Consider the following 13,244-nt stretch of genomic DNA (forward strand, 5'->3'; position numbering starts at 1 on the left):
GACCGGGCTCGGGATGGCCACATGGCACTACTGAGAGGGAAGAGCATCGTGTTCAGCATATGGTTGTGGCGCATGTACTGTCTGTGCGGTAGCAGTTTGAGCGGCAGCTGGCACCACGGAGATACAACGAAGTGTTGCAACTCTGATAATTCAAGGACATCTCAAACCCAGACGCCCTGTGGCGTGCAATCACCTTACCCAAACCACCACCATATGCGACTTCAGTAGTTTCAGGCGAGAACTCACTGGAGGGCAGGGCGGTGGTCTGTTATGTTTTCTGATGCAAGTTAGGTATGCCCCGGTGCCAGTGATAACCGCGTGTTGGTTAGAAAGAGGCCAATTGAGCGCCTGCTACCAACGCGTCTGCGTGTAAGACACACTGGACCGACACCTGGAGTTATGGTCTGGGGTGGTATTTCGTACGACAGTCGGAGCACTCTCGTGGTTATCCCGCGCACCCTGACTGCAAATCTATACGTCAGTCCGGTGATTCGATCTGTTGTGCTGCCATTCATGATCAGCATTACAGGCAGGGTGTTTCCAACAAGATAACTCGCCCGCATTCCTCTGTTGTTACCCAACACTCTTTACAGATTGCCAAGATGTTGGCTTGGCCTGGGTGACTACCAGATCAATCTCCAGTCGAGCACATACGGAATATCATCGGACATCTACTGCATCATGCGCAAACAGCATTAACTGATCCTGTACTGACAGACAAAGTGGAACAGGCACTGTACTCCATCCCACACTGACGTCCGGCACTTGTACAACATAATGCATGTACTATTGGATGATTGCAATCACCATTCTGGCGGTAACACCCGTTATAAATGTACCATCATTTCACATCTGCGCCGCGCGGGATTAGCCGAGCGGTCTAGGGGACTGCAGTCATGGACTGTGCGGCTGATCCCGGCGGAGGTTCGAGTCCTCCCTCGGGCATGGGTGTGTGTGTTTGTCCTAGGATAATTTAGGTTAAGTAGTGAGTAAGCGTAGGGACTGATGACCTTAGCAATTAAGTCCCATAAGATTTCACACACATTTGAACATTCACATCTGCAGTGGAATTTCTCGGGCTTAACATTTACCTGTGATCCTCAAATGTTATTCACTTAAATGTGTTAGCTAGACAGATGTGTGTGTGTGTGTGTTGTGTTGTGTGAAATCTTATGGGACTTAACTGCTAAGGTCATCAGTCCCTAAGGTTACACACTACTTAACCTAAATTATCCTAAGGACAAACACACACTCCCATGCCCGAGGGAGGACTCGAACCTCCGCCAGGACCAGCCGCACAGTCCATGACTGCAGCGCCCTAGACCGCTCGGCTACTCCCGCATGGCGACAGATGTCCCTAAGTTTTAGTACTCTTCGTTAATTATCTTTTGGTATTGGTATTTTTGTTTCTTGTCAGTGTAGTGCCACAAACCGCTGAGCTCAGGGGTCGTAATATGTCTGAACGACCGAGAGGCATGATTTGGGAGAGAAGGGTGACTCACACCGATGCATGCAGAGAAACACACTCAAGTTTGTCGCTGACTTCATTACATGGAGGATACGCTGCGAGCCTTATGCTGAACTCGGCGATGGCGCCGCGCAGCGTGTGTGCCTCAGCGCCAACGCGAATGCTGGAATCTGCAGGGTTGGCGACGGGTTGCCCAGCCTTGCGAAAGTGGCGATCGTCGCGCCACGGGTAAAAGGCCTGTTCCCACTAGAGCGCGGCAGCGCGTCATGCGGCAACGGCAGCGGCAAGCGATTTCCGCTTTGACGCGGCGGCTCGCGGAATTGGCGTTCCCATCTGGAAGCGGCAGACGCTAGCGGTAGCCAATGACGGACTGCCACTGAGGTACGGGGCGGGACCCACTGAAACTCCAGGTGCGTTTGAAAACTATATCTTACACCTACATGGAGGAAAGACGAAGTTGGGTGAAGACATACCAATTTTTCATTTTCTGTACAATGTACTCTTTCACATATTCTATTATGCATGTTTTCTCATTTCGCCATAAACAGATTTCATGACTACCGTTCATCATTGTTCACTATCTAGCACATTGCTTAAGAATCATGAAAGAATAATACATATTTGGAACAAAGTTTTCGAAACCAGATTTTAAATTATAAGACATTTACCGGTGCAGACGCAAACCTACAATACTTTATTAGTTACGAGCTGCAGTTTACAACTAAAGAGACAGTAAACGGTAGCAAATTAAGGAAATGGAACTTGAATAAGTCAAGACCCACAGTTTTTCGATAATCTTAAAGTTAGCGTAATGCAACGACTGACTGAAACAGAGGAAGGAATCCGCTAGAATACGAATGGATACCTTGAGAAAAGAAGTGGTGAATGCAGCAGAGTATGAGAACGGGAAGAAGGTACAGTAGAAATCGTTAGATAAAATGTGAAATATTAAATCTGACAAGAGGGAAAAATACAAAAATGCTGCAAATAAAGTAGGCCATTGGAAATAGAAATGTCTAAACATGACGTTGACAGAAAGTCCAAAATTGCAACGTGATTTGGCACTTGGAAAACATAAGGGAATGAAAATGAGAAAGAACAAAGAAAACTTTGCTCAAAGGAGAAGCAACTGTCAAGAACTCATTTGGCAAGCCAGAACTAAGCAAATAAGAGAAGGCTAGATAGTGGAAGGAATATGTAGAGAGGAGATGAGGAAGGGTTGTACAAACTAACATAAGTACAATGTTAGATTCCTGTGAGATGTCTGAACACGCAAGGCAATACTGATCCTACCACTTAACTAAGTAGACACACTGAAGAACAGCGAAACTGTGTTTATAGCATTTGCATGTTTAGAGAAAGGTTTTGACAATCTTAATTAAAACATTCTTTGAAGCTCTGGAGATGTCATCGATAAAACACAGGGACACAAGATTATATACAACTTGTACAGAAACCAAACTGCATTTCTAAGACTTCAATGACTTGAAAGGGAAGCAGTAATTGAGAAGGCAGAAGTAGAGAGGATATAAAATGAAGCCTGTGAATAGCAAGAAAAGCGTTCTGAAAAAGAAAATCTGTTCACATGGAATATAAATTGTAATGATTGGGTACTATTTTACGAAGGTATTTGTGTGGAGTGCAGCCTTGTAAGTGAAACGTGGGCGATGAACAGTTCTGTCGAGAAGACAATGGACGCTTTCAAAACGTGGTGATCAATAAGAATGCTGAAGACTAGACATGAGGATCGTGTAACTAAAGAAGAGGTACGGATTTAAATAGAGTAGGAAGAGGAAATTACGGCACAACTTTGACTACAAGAGGGGTAAGTTGACAGGACATATTATGAGGCGTCAAAGAGTGAGGACAAAGGGGTTGGGTGATAGTATTCTGATAATAATCATTTGTTCAAATGCTATTCTACTATTTTATCTGTTAATGTAAGCAGTGAATTTAGTCTTCCATGCACTCCTCCACAAAACATTTAAACCAAAACTGAAATCAGCTGAACACCAAACCTTTCAACCACTGTCTGACAACTACTGCATTCACTTTCAACTTTCTATAACTATCACTGGCTAGCCCCACACGTATACAGATATAAGGAGAACAGAAATAAACAAACAATTTCAGCATATAATTCTTTAGGTTGGCAACATGTACATAAACAAACCAAACAGGAAGGGGCATGAGGTGAACACACTGTAGTTACGACTTCAAATCAGTGTTTTCGGTAAAATGTCTACAGCTAGTGACAGAAGAAAAAAGAGCGAACATGAAAATGTGCTTATGTTCCATAATCTAAGTTTTAGTTCAACCTCCAGCATGTGACCAGGTGAGGGGAAACGTATATGTCCGCCAAAAACTCGATTCACTGTAAGTAATCAGTTATGCATTTAAAACGAAACTGAATCATTCTAGATTCCACCGAAAATGCCTTAAAGTAAAAGGCGAAACGCGCCTTGAACCAATAAAGTACACTCGACAAAGAAAAAAAAAGTTTGTTACTTACCAAAGGAAATAATCAATAGCTGTAGATACTTAGCAAATTACATCTTATGACATACCAGCAAATTAGTTTCTGTTTAACTTCTCATTCCACACGCTATTAAATGCTGTTTAAAAAAAATCATCTATCCCTTCTGAAAAACTGTAGTTTCTTTCATATCTCGGTAGATAAACAGATTTTGGATATTTATCACGCGACGAAATACATGACTTTTTACAAGTTATCGTTTGCAAAAAAACGCTTTTAGATTTCTTGAACCGTTTACGAAATTTGCAGTTGATACAACCACATGGTTTACGACGAGCAGGACGAAGTATCGGTCGCGTCGCAAGCGACCCGCGCACAGTCACCGCACAGCCCATCCGCCGACATATCATTCAATATCTCGAGAACGGTGATAGCTATCGTTCTGCTCTCAGCTTTAAAAGCAATTTCGATATGTTGACTAAATTTCATACGCAATAATGTATTACCTAAAATGAACTGTACGCAAAGTCTACGCAATGCGTTTTTACCTCTGCACACTCATTAAAATTTCGTGTAAAGGTTTACGTAAATGCGATACAGCACGTAACCACGACGAATATCGAAAAGAAATTCGGCCCTTTATCGAGAGAAGATATCAGGCTGTAACATGCCCAAGAATCAAATTTTTCTACCGAGTAGTTTCCTTGGAATCGGATGATAAGTATTTCATAGCTGCCGCCGCGTCCGCGCCAGCGGTTCGGCGAAAGTTCTTGTGGCCCGGGGTTGCGTACCTGACGTCACGCTCAGCGCGTTCTGTGATTGGCGGCGCGCACCTGGGGCGCGTCACGCGGCAGCGGAAGCGGTTCGACATGGGCAAACCGCGACGCAGAGCCCGCCGCGCCTTGCCGCTGACGCCGTTTCCATGGCAACCACGCCGCTGACGCGCGGTTTTGACGCGCGGCAGCCCTAGTGGGAACCGGCCTTAAGTGGCCGCCGCGTACGTTAACCGTGCCCGTCGAGCGGAAAGCGGCTCACTGCTCCCTCAAGCGTGAGTCGTGGATCCTACGTAGAGCGCCGAAGGAAAGCAGTCGACAAGCGTCGTTGTAGTGAGCCTCAGCAGCTCCGGCCGTCAGCTCGTTCAGTGCCCGCAGACAGCTCGGCACCCGGGATGCCGCAAGTTCGCTCCCCAGCCCTGCCTCCGCGGACGGCAGCTTGCAGCCCTCTCGCTCCTCGCGCCGGTGTAGCTGTTAAAGCCGTCGGCACACGGACCGTGCTGCCGAACGTTAACGTTGAGCGTGCCCAGTTCAACGTGCTGCTCAACGCTCAGGAACGATGCGACTTGTGCATACGGTACGTGGACCCCAACGTGGTATACGCGATCGCAACGCACTCAAGCGACAGTTGAGGGATGTTTCTAGTTCGTTAATCACACTGTTTACTCAACGGGCGCGTAAAATTCCCACGTTAGCTCTATTAAAATGCACATTTCTTCCATCGTTCACGAAAAGGAAAGTACCATGTCCAATCAATAAGGACACAGGCTTGTAAAAGTTCCATTACAAGCAGTGCGTTACAAAATTGGAATACTTTCCGCATAAGATAAACATTATTTCATCATTCCCACATTTTAGTAAAACCCCAAGGTCAGTCTTACTTGATCACTGTTCGTACCCAGTAGCAGAATCTTTGCAACATGTCAATTACGAAGCGTAAAAGAAAAAGGAGAAAAAATACCTTTATACATGTAGCGTAAGCTGTCCTTTAGATTAAGCCAATCGAACAAAGTCACCCCTCAAAAAAAGGTGAACTTGTATTTACATAAAATCAAACATTACAGTCTATACTTATATTTTACTAATAATAAAGTATCAGAACCTAAGAAAAACGCGAATGTTAGGAAAAAAAAATTTGTCGTGTCAGGACGCGAACCACCGCCCCAACAAAAAAACCTCATTAGTACACAATGATGCTATTCATTACGCTATGCCAACATCACATCTGCTGTATCTAATGATAGTACCTTACCTCTTGCCAAAAACTTTAATCGTAGATATTTTACTAACTGAAATTTAATTATAACACATTGTACCAAGAACAATGCGTTTTGGGTGGATCTTCAGTGTGTCGCTGCCTTCAAATAGCCTACTCTCATTATACGCAAGTTACAATAATTATTTTGCCGCGAATATGATGTTTCTCATTATTTTATTGGAACGAATCACACAGTTAACAATGAGTTTTGCAGTGATTCTCAATTTGATGGTGCTCGGAACGGCATATATACGTATAGGCTTGAAATGAATGACAATATGGCGCGTCACAACTCTGTACTGAAGGGAGACGGCGTGCGTGTGACGTAGGTGGCGTTGTGCCATGTCATTGGTCAACGCTCAGACGCACGCTGAGAATATCTGACATGCCAGATATTGCTCTGCACGTTCGGAAAGACTCCCGAGCGTGCTATTCCATGCTGTGACGTCAGAAACTCGGCACGCTCAACGTTCGGATGCACGGTCCGTGTGCCGACGGCTTAAGGTGCGACGCGCACCGCCACAACAAAGACATGACCGTGCAGCAGAGGTTGGAGCTAGAGTCAGCGGGCCAATTGGCCGACGATTTGAGTCGCTAAAAGGTCGTCGTGGTTGGCCTGCAACTTAAACAATCGTCATTCTCTTCGGCTCTAGACGCGTATACTGGCGACACCCCCTTTGAGCCTCCAGGATCACTTCTTTAAACTTCTTTTCCCTACGCCTCTGACGTAATTCCCCTGGATAGGGCAAGTGGAGTGCTCTTTGATAATTACAGCGTCAACTTTCCTCAGCCCTCTTCGGCTTCTACACACAGGCGCTGTTCTAACTGCAATGTATGGGCTCTTCACACCACGACGGTGCTGTGTACTGCTCTGATTACTTCGCGTTTATATACAGAGCCCGCGAGGCCATGCCTTGTAGCCTGCGATCGGTGTCGTAAACCTGCCTCGGAGACTCGTTTGCAAAATATCAACATCGCCAGTGCCTGCCATCCGATGTGACGGTCGGTCTCTTAACTACTGCCTAGAGGGCTTGAGTACTCAAAGAACTGTGACTGACGCCCGAATAACAGGGGCTGACATGCATTGAGAATAGAAAATAGTGCAAAAAATGGTTCAAATGGCTCTGAGCTCTATGGGACTTAACATCTGTGGTCATCAGTCCCCTAGAACTTAGAACTACTTAAACCTAACTAAGCTAAGGACATCACACACATCCATGCCCGAGGCAGAATTCGAACCTGCGACCGTAGCGGTCACGCGGTTCCAGGCTGTAGCGCCTAGAACCGCACGGCCACCCGGACGGCGAGAATAGTGCATTGAGAATGACTAGCTACTAGCCGAAATCTGGATTTGCGTAATAAAATCTAAAAAAGGACGACTGATTGCTGCAGTCTATAATTTATAAAATCAAAAGCTTATGACGAAGGCAGGGGAGAACTAAGTTCTTATTTCTTTTGCAATTATCTTGAGCAATATCAAATTTGCGTGATGATGCTGTTGACTACATTCTCATAACTAACATAAGCTTCGAAGTTTATTTCTTGCACTCACCATGAAAGATATTTTTTCTGTGTCTTTTTTGAAATAAAGTTACTGGGACTGATGAACAAATTTGTTTTAATATGCCATCGAAAAGGTTCCACCTGGGCTAAGAACAGAAATATTTTGTCTGGCGGATATTGACTTAATCACTACTTACTGGATAAGCTACTTACTGGATAAGCTTTTGACTATCATAATTGTTATTCACGTAATGAAGCATCAAATCGTTAAACTCACATGTATTCTGTGAGGACAGAGGCGTTGTCTGTAGCAAGCAAGTGGGAATGTAGTTAACAGAGTAGGGCCTAGTTGTTGTAATTCTTCGTAGTACTTTTCAACTTCCACTATGACAGAATTATGCTGCCACCAATTGAATTTTCTTATAATGTTACCTGTGAACTTCCGTTATTCATTGTCTCATGGGGGAATGGTGACAACAAAATAGATGGTCAGCACAGTTGTTCATTTCACTTCTAGCCCATAACAGAGATATCCGTTCACTTTCCATAAATTGCGAGAGACTGATTCGAGTCTTATCGTGATTTCAGTCGCACTACTTTATCAAACACTTAGTTTAAAAGACAGGACACTTCTTCGGAATGCAGAAACATCTTCTTCTTTCAGTGGTAATTGTACGTGCTGCTATCTATAAGTAAGGTATAGATAAGATCCGTTCAATAATATATTACATACACTGGAACTAAAACTGCTGGAAAAACGGAAACTTACAACGCGATGGTTGTTCTCAGCGCTTCCATTCCGCCAAAGTATTATTATCATCAATGTGTTACAATCATTCACTCAGTGGATGACTTCTATATTTACTCGTACATTTTCTGATACAGCATTGCTCAAAACGTATTAAAGATGTATTAGGTTGACAGTGTGATCATCTGGGATAACTTATTAGCGTGTTAGTATAGTGTTATTACACTACTTGCCATTAAAATTGCTACACCAAGAAGAAATGCAGATGATAAAATGGTATTCATTGGACAAATATATTATACTATAACTGACATGTGATTACATTTTCACACAATTTGGGTGCATAGATCCTGAGAAATCAGTACCTAGAACAACCACCTCTGGCCGTAATAACGGCCTTGATACCCATGGGCATTGAGTCAAACAGAGCTTGGATGGCGTGTACATGTACAGCTGCCCATGCAGCTTCAACACGATACCAAAGTTTATCAAGAGTAGTGACTGGCGTATTGTGATGAGCCAGTTGCTCGGCCACCATTGACCAGACGTTTTCAGTTGGTGAAAGATCTGGAGAATGCGCTGGCCAGGACAGCAGTCGAACATTTCCTGTATCCAGAAAGGCCCGTACAGGACCTGCAACATGCGGTCGTGCATTATACTGCTGAAATGTAGGGTTTCGCAGGGATCGAATGAAGGGTAGAGCCAGGGGTCGTAACACATCTGAAATGTAACGTCCACTGTTCAAAGTGCCGCCAATGCGAACAAGAGGTGACCGAGACGTGTAACCAATGGCACCCCATACCATCACGCCGGGTGATACGCCAGCATGGCGATGACGAATACACGCTTACAATGTGCGTTCACCGCGATGTCGCCAAACACGGATGCGACCATCATGATGCTGTAAACAGAACCTGGATTCATCCGGAAAAAATGACGTTTTGCTATTCGTGTAGCCAGGTTCGTTGTTGGGTACACCATCGGCGGCGCTCCTATCTGTGATTCAGCGTCAAGGGTAACAGCAGCCATGGTCTCCGAGCTGATAGTCCATGCTGCTGCAAACGTCGTCGAACTGTACGTGCAGATGGTTGTTGTCTTGCAAACGTCCCCATCTGCTGACTCAGGTATCGAGACGTGGCTGCACGATCCGTTACAGCATGCGGATAAGATGCCTATCTCGACTGCTAGTGATACGAGGCCGTTGGGATCCAGCACGGCGTTCCGTATTGCTCTCCTGAACCCACCGATTCCATGTTCTGCTAACAGTCATTGGATCTCGACCAACGAGAGTAGCAATGTCGCGATAGGATAGAATCCGACTTTTATCAAAGTCGGAAACGTGATGGTATGCATTTCTCCTCCTTACACGAGGCGTCACAACAAAGTTTCACCAGGCAACTGATGTTTGTGTCTGAGAAATCGGTTGGAAACTTTCCTCATGTCAGGATGTTGTAGGCGTCGCCACCGGCGCCAACCTTGTGTGAATGCTCTGAAAAGCTAATCATTTGCATATCACAGCATCTTATTCCTGTCGGTTCAAATGGTTCAAATGGTTCTGAGCACTATGGAACTTAACATCTATGGTCATCAGTCCCCTAGAACTTAGAACTACTTAAACCTAACTAACCTAAGGACATCACACAACACCCAGTCATCACGAGGCAGAGAAAATCCCTGACCCCGCCGGGAATCGAACCCGGGAACCCGGGCGCGGGAAGCGAGAACGCTACCGCACGACCACGAGCTGTGGACTTCCTGTCGGTTAAATTTCGCGTCTGTAGCACGTCATCTTCGTGGTGTAGCAATTTTAATGGCGACTAGTGTACATACCATTAATACAGTCACTCTTACGGAAGACTCCCGTTTCAATCTCTTGTTTAGACAACTTGTGTGATCATTCTGTAATGCAAGTCTTCATAAATGGAAGGCGTTTGCTTTCTTTTATCGTTGTAGGGTTTCCTGCCATAATGACGTAAACGACATTTCCGACTTAAAGCCGTGTGAAATCATCTCCGTGTAAACAAAGGACCATGGACATTGCTACAGCACGGTGTTTTAACGATACAGTTAGCGATACTATAGTTTTAACGATATCGAAAGGGTTTTTGTCTAAACACCAGACAAAGGGTAGCAGTTTTTTCTTAATTGTGGTAGCTAAAGTCTGAATCATTGGCTGCCTTGGTCTTGTATCATTAGCCACCGTAGTGCTGGTACTGTGAACGGCTGAAAGAAAGCAGTAGTACTGTCATAGTGTTGTACTAACTTCCCAATACCCTCATCGTAAAAGGAAGCCGCCTGTGTTTTCCCCAAATTCTCTAAGCTGATCTACAGCTCGTTGTCTGTGCCAGAAATTTGTCTTCACAGCCAACGGTTGATATGATCAGAGATGAAACTTAAGGGGAGCCAATTACTGGCTGAATTGGGAGTGATCAAGCACTTCCCATCGAAAACGTTGCAGAAGCATCTTCATTGCCCCCTGCGGAGTGCGACCGAGAATCGCAGAATGCAGAAGGAAACACGCGTCACTTATGTTACGTGGGTTGCATGACGTCGGGTGAAATCTCTTACCAGGCTCTCATACGTGGGTGGGAGACACTATCTAGGAATATCAGGTGTTCAGTGTGCGGTCGGAGCTGAAAAGAGTGATGTGACACGATCAACTGCCATACTAGAGGCACTGCTGAATACATCTATGCAAATCTTTTCGGATTTTCACTGTAGTTAACATTTCGCGATCGATCGGACCTTGCCGGCCGCTGTGGCCGAGCCGTTCTAGGCGCTTCAGTCCGGAACCGCGCTGCTGCTACGGTTGCAGGTTCGAATTCTGCCTCGGGCATGGATGTGTGTGATGTCCTTAGGTTAGTTAGGTCTAAGTAGTTCTAAGTCTAAGGGACTGATGACCTCAGATGTTAAGTCCCATAGTGCTCAGAGCCGTTTGAACCATTTTTGATCGGACCTTACTTTCGAAATAGCCCTCGTAAATGCGAAATAAAGAAAAGTTGGTTGGCGTATTTGTACATCAGAAAGATGATATCTATTCAGATTTCGTGCACATCGAATAATAATGGCGCTAGTAGCTCCACTGTGAAGAAGCAAACCGGGTTTGCTCTAAATACAAACTGTAAAGATCTTGGGTGCTAGTTACCTTTGAGATTTAACGTGGTGAACTGATCATAGTCAAGAATGCCTTTGAGGCGACAAAGACGCCATTATGAACACCTCACTGGGTTCGAACGAGGTCATGCAGTAGGACTACGAGAAGCTGGATGTTGCTTCTGCGATATTGCAGAAAGACTTGGCAGGAAATTAGGTACCGCACATGACTGCTGGCAGCCGTGGTCGCAGGAATGTACGGTCGGAAGAAGACTAGGCTCCGAACGGTCACGTAGCACTGCTAAGAGCGAAGACCATCGTGTTTGATGTACGGCACTGGCGCTTCGTATTACATCTGCAGCAGCAATGTGATCAGCCACTGGCACCACAGTGAGAGCTGCTGCAATTGGTACCACAGTGACGCAACCAACTGTTACAAATCAGTTACTTCAAGGGCAGCTCCGAGCCGGACGCGCAGCAACGTGCATTCCGCTGTCCTCAAACCACAGCTGTTTGTGACTTCAGTGGTGTCAAACAAGAGCTCATAGGAGGTAGGGTGGAGGTCTGTTGTGTGTGCTGATGAAAGCTGGTTGTGCCTCGGTCTCAGTGATGGCTGTGTGTTGGTTACAAGGAGGCCAGTTGAGAACCAGCAACCAACCTGTCTGCGTGCTAGACCTACACCTGGAGTTATGGCGTGGTTGCAGTTGCGTATAACAGCAGGAGCCTCCTCGTAGTCATACCATGGCTGCAAATTTGTACGTCAGCCTGTCGATTCGATCTGTTCTGCTATCGTTCATGAACTGCATTCCAGGGGGTGTTTTCCAATAGGATAACGATCGCCCACATACCGGTCCACAGAGTGTCCACATGTTGCATCGGCCTTGGACTGTTCGATCACTAGATCTGTCTTCAATCAAGCATATATGGGACATATTTAGAGGACAACTCCAGCATCGTTCACAAACATCATTAACCGTCCCTGTATTGACCGACCAAGCGCTACAGGCATAGAGCACCATCTCACAAACTGACATGCGGCACCTGAACATCACAGGCATATACGTTAGTATGCTTGTATTAAACATTCTGGCGGCTCGCTGGTTATTAATGAACCAGGATTTCACATTTGCAATGGATTATCTCATGCTTACGTTAACTTATGATCTTGCATTGTTGATCACTTAAAAATGTTACCTGGACAAATGTATTCCCGAAACTTCATTACTCTGCATTAATTATTTTTTTCTTTTCTGTGTGTGTGTGTGTGTGTGTGTGTGTGTTGCACGTCTCCTCCGAAACTATTCGACCGATTTCAACCAGACTTCACATATCCCTTATTGCCCAGCAAAAATGGGTGTGGAGTTGAGAACCATAATTCAGGATATCTGACGTGATAAACAATGACTTGCTAGGAAAAGCTGCTGCATGACTTTTAACTATATTACTTCTGTGTGGGCAACAGTATTCGCAATATATTTTGCAGGCGGTATCCACATATGACACTAAATCCACCTACGAATGTTTATCGTGGTGCCATACATAGTAAAGGCGATATGATATAAACACTGGAGTCCATGCAAAACTGCTGCACTGTGCGTGATATTTAAATTTATTACTTCTTTTCTACTAATTCCAGTCGTAACAGATTTTTGCAGACAGTATCCGTATACACTGCCGAATGCGCCTTGAAAATTATATCGTTGTATGACACATAGAACAGGTGATTGACGTCATAAACACTGAGACGGGTGAGAAACTGCAGCCTCATGCATCCCGTTTAAATTTATTACTTCTTTACTACTATCTCTATTCGCTGACAGTATCCACATATGCCACTGAATGTACCTTCACAAATATATCATCATACGACACGTAGTTCAAGAGATATGACGTCATAAACACTGAGATACTCGAAAAAATACCGC

The 13,244-nt window shown here is 44.9% G+C and overlaps 1 protein-coding gene across 1 annotated transcript in view; it reads right to left on the bottom strand.

Moving 5' to 3' along the window:
* LOC126225244 (neuropeptide FF receptor 2-like) overlaps positions 1-13,244 on the bottom strand; it is a 245,209-nt gene that overhangs the window by 192,110 nt on the left and 39,855 nt on the right. The window lies entirely within an intron of this gene.

Source organism: Schistocerca nitens, chromosome 1 (assembly GCF_023898315.1).
Source record: "Schistocerca nitens isolate TAMUIC-IGC-003100 chromosome 1, iqSchNite1.1, whole genome shotgun sequence".
Classification (NCBI taxonomy): Eukaryota; Metazoa; Arthropoda; class Insecta; order Orthoptera; family Acrididae; genus Schistocerca; species Schistocerca nitens.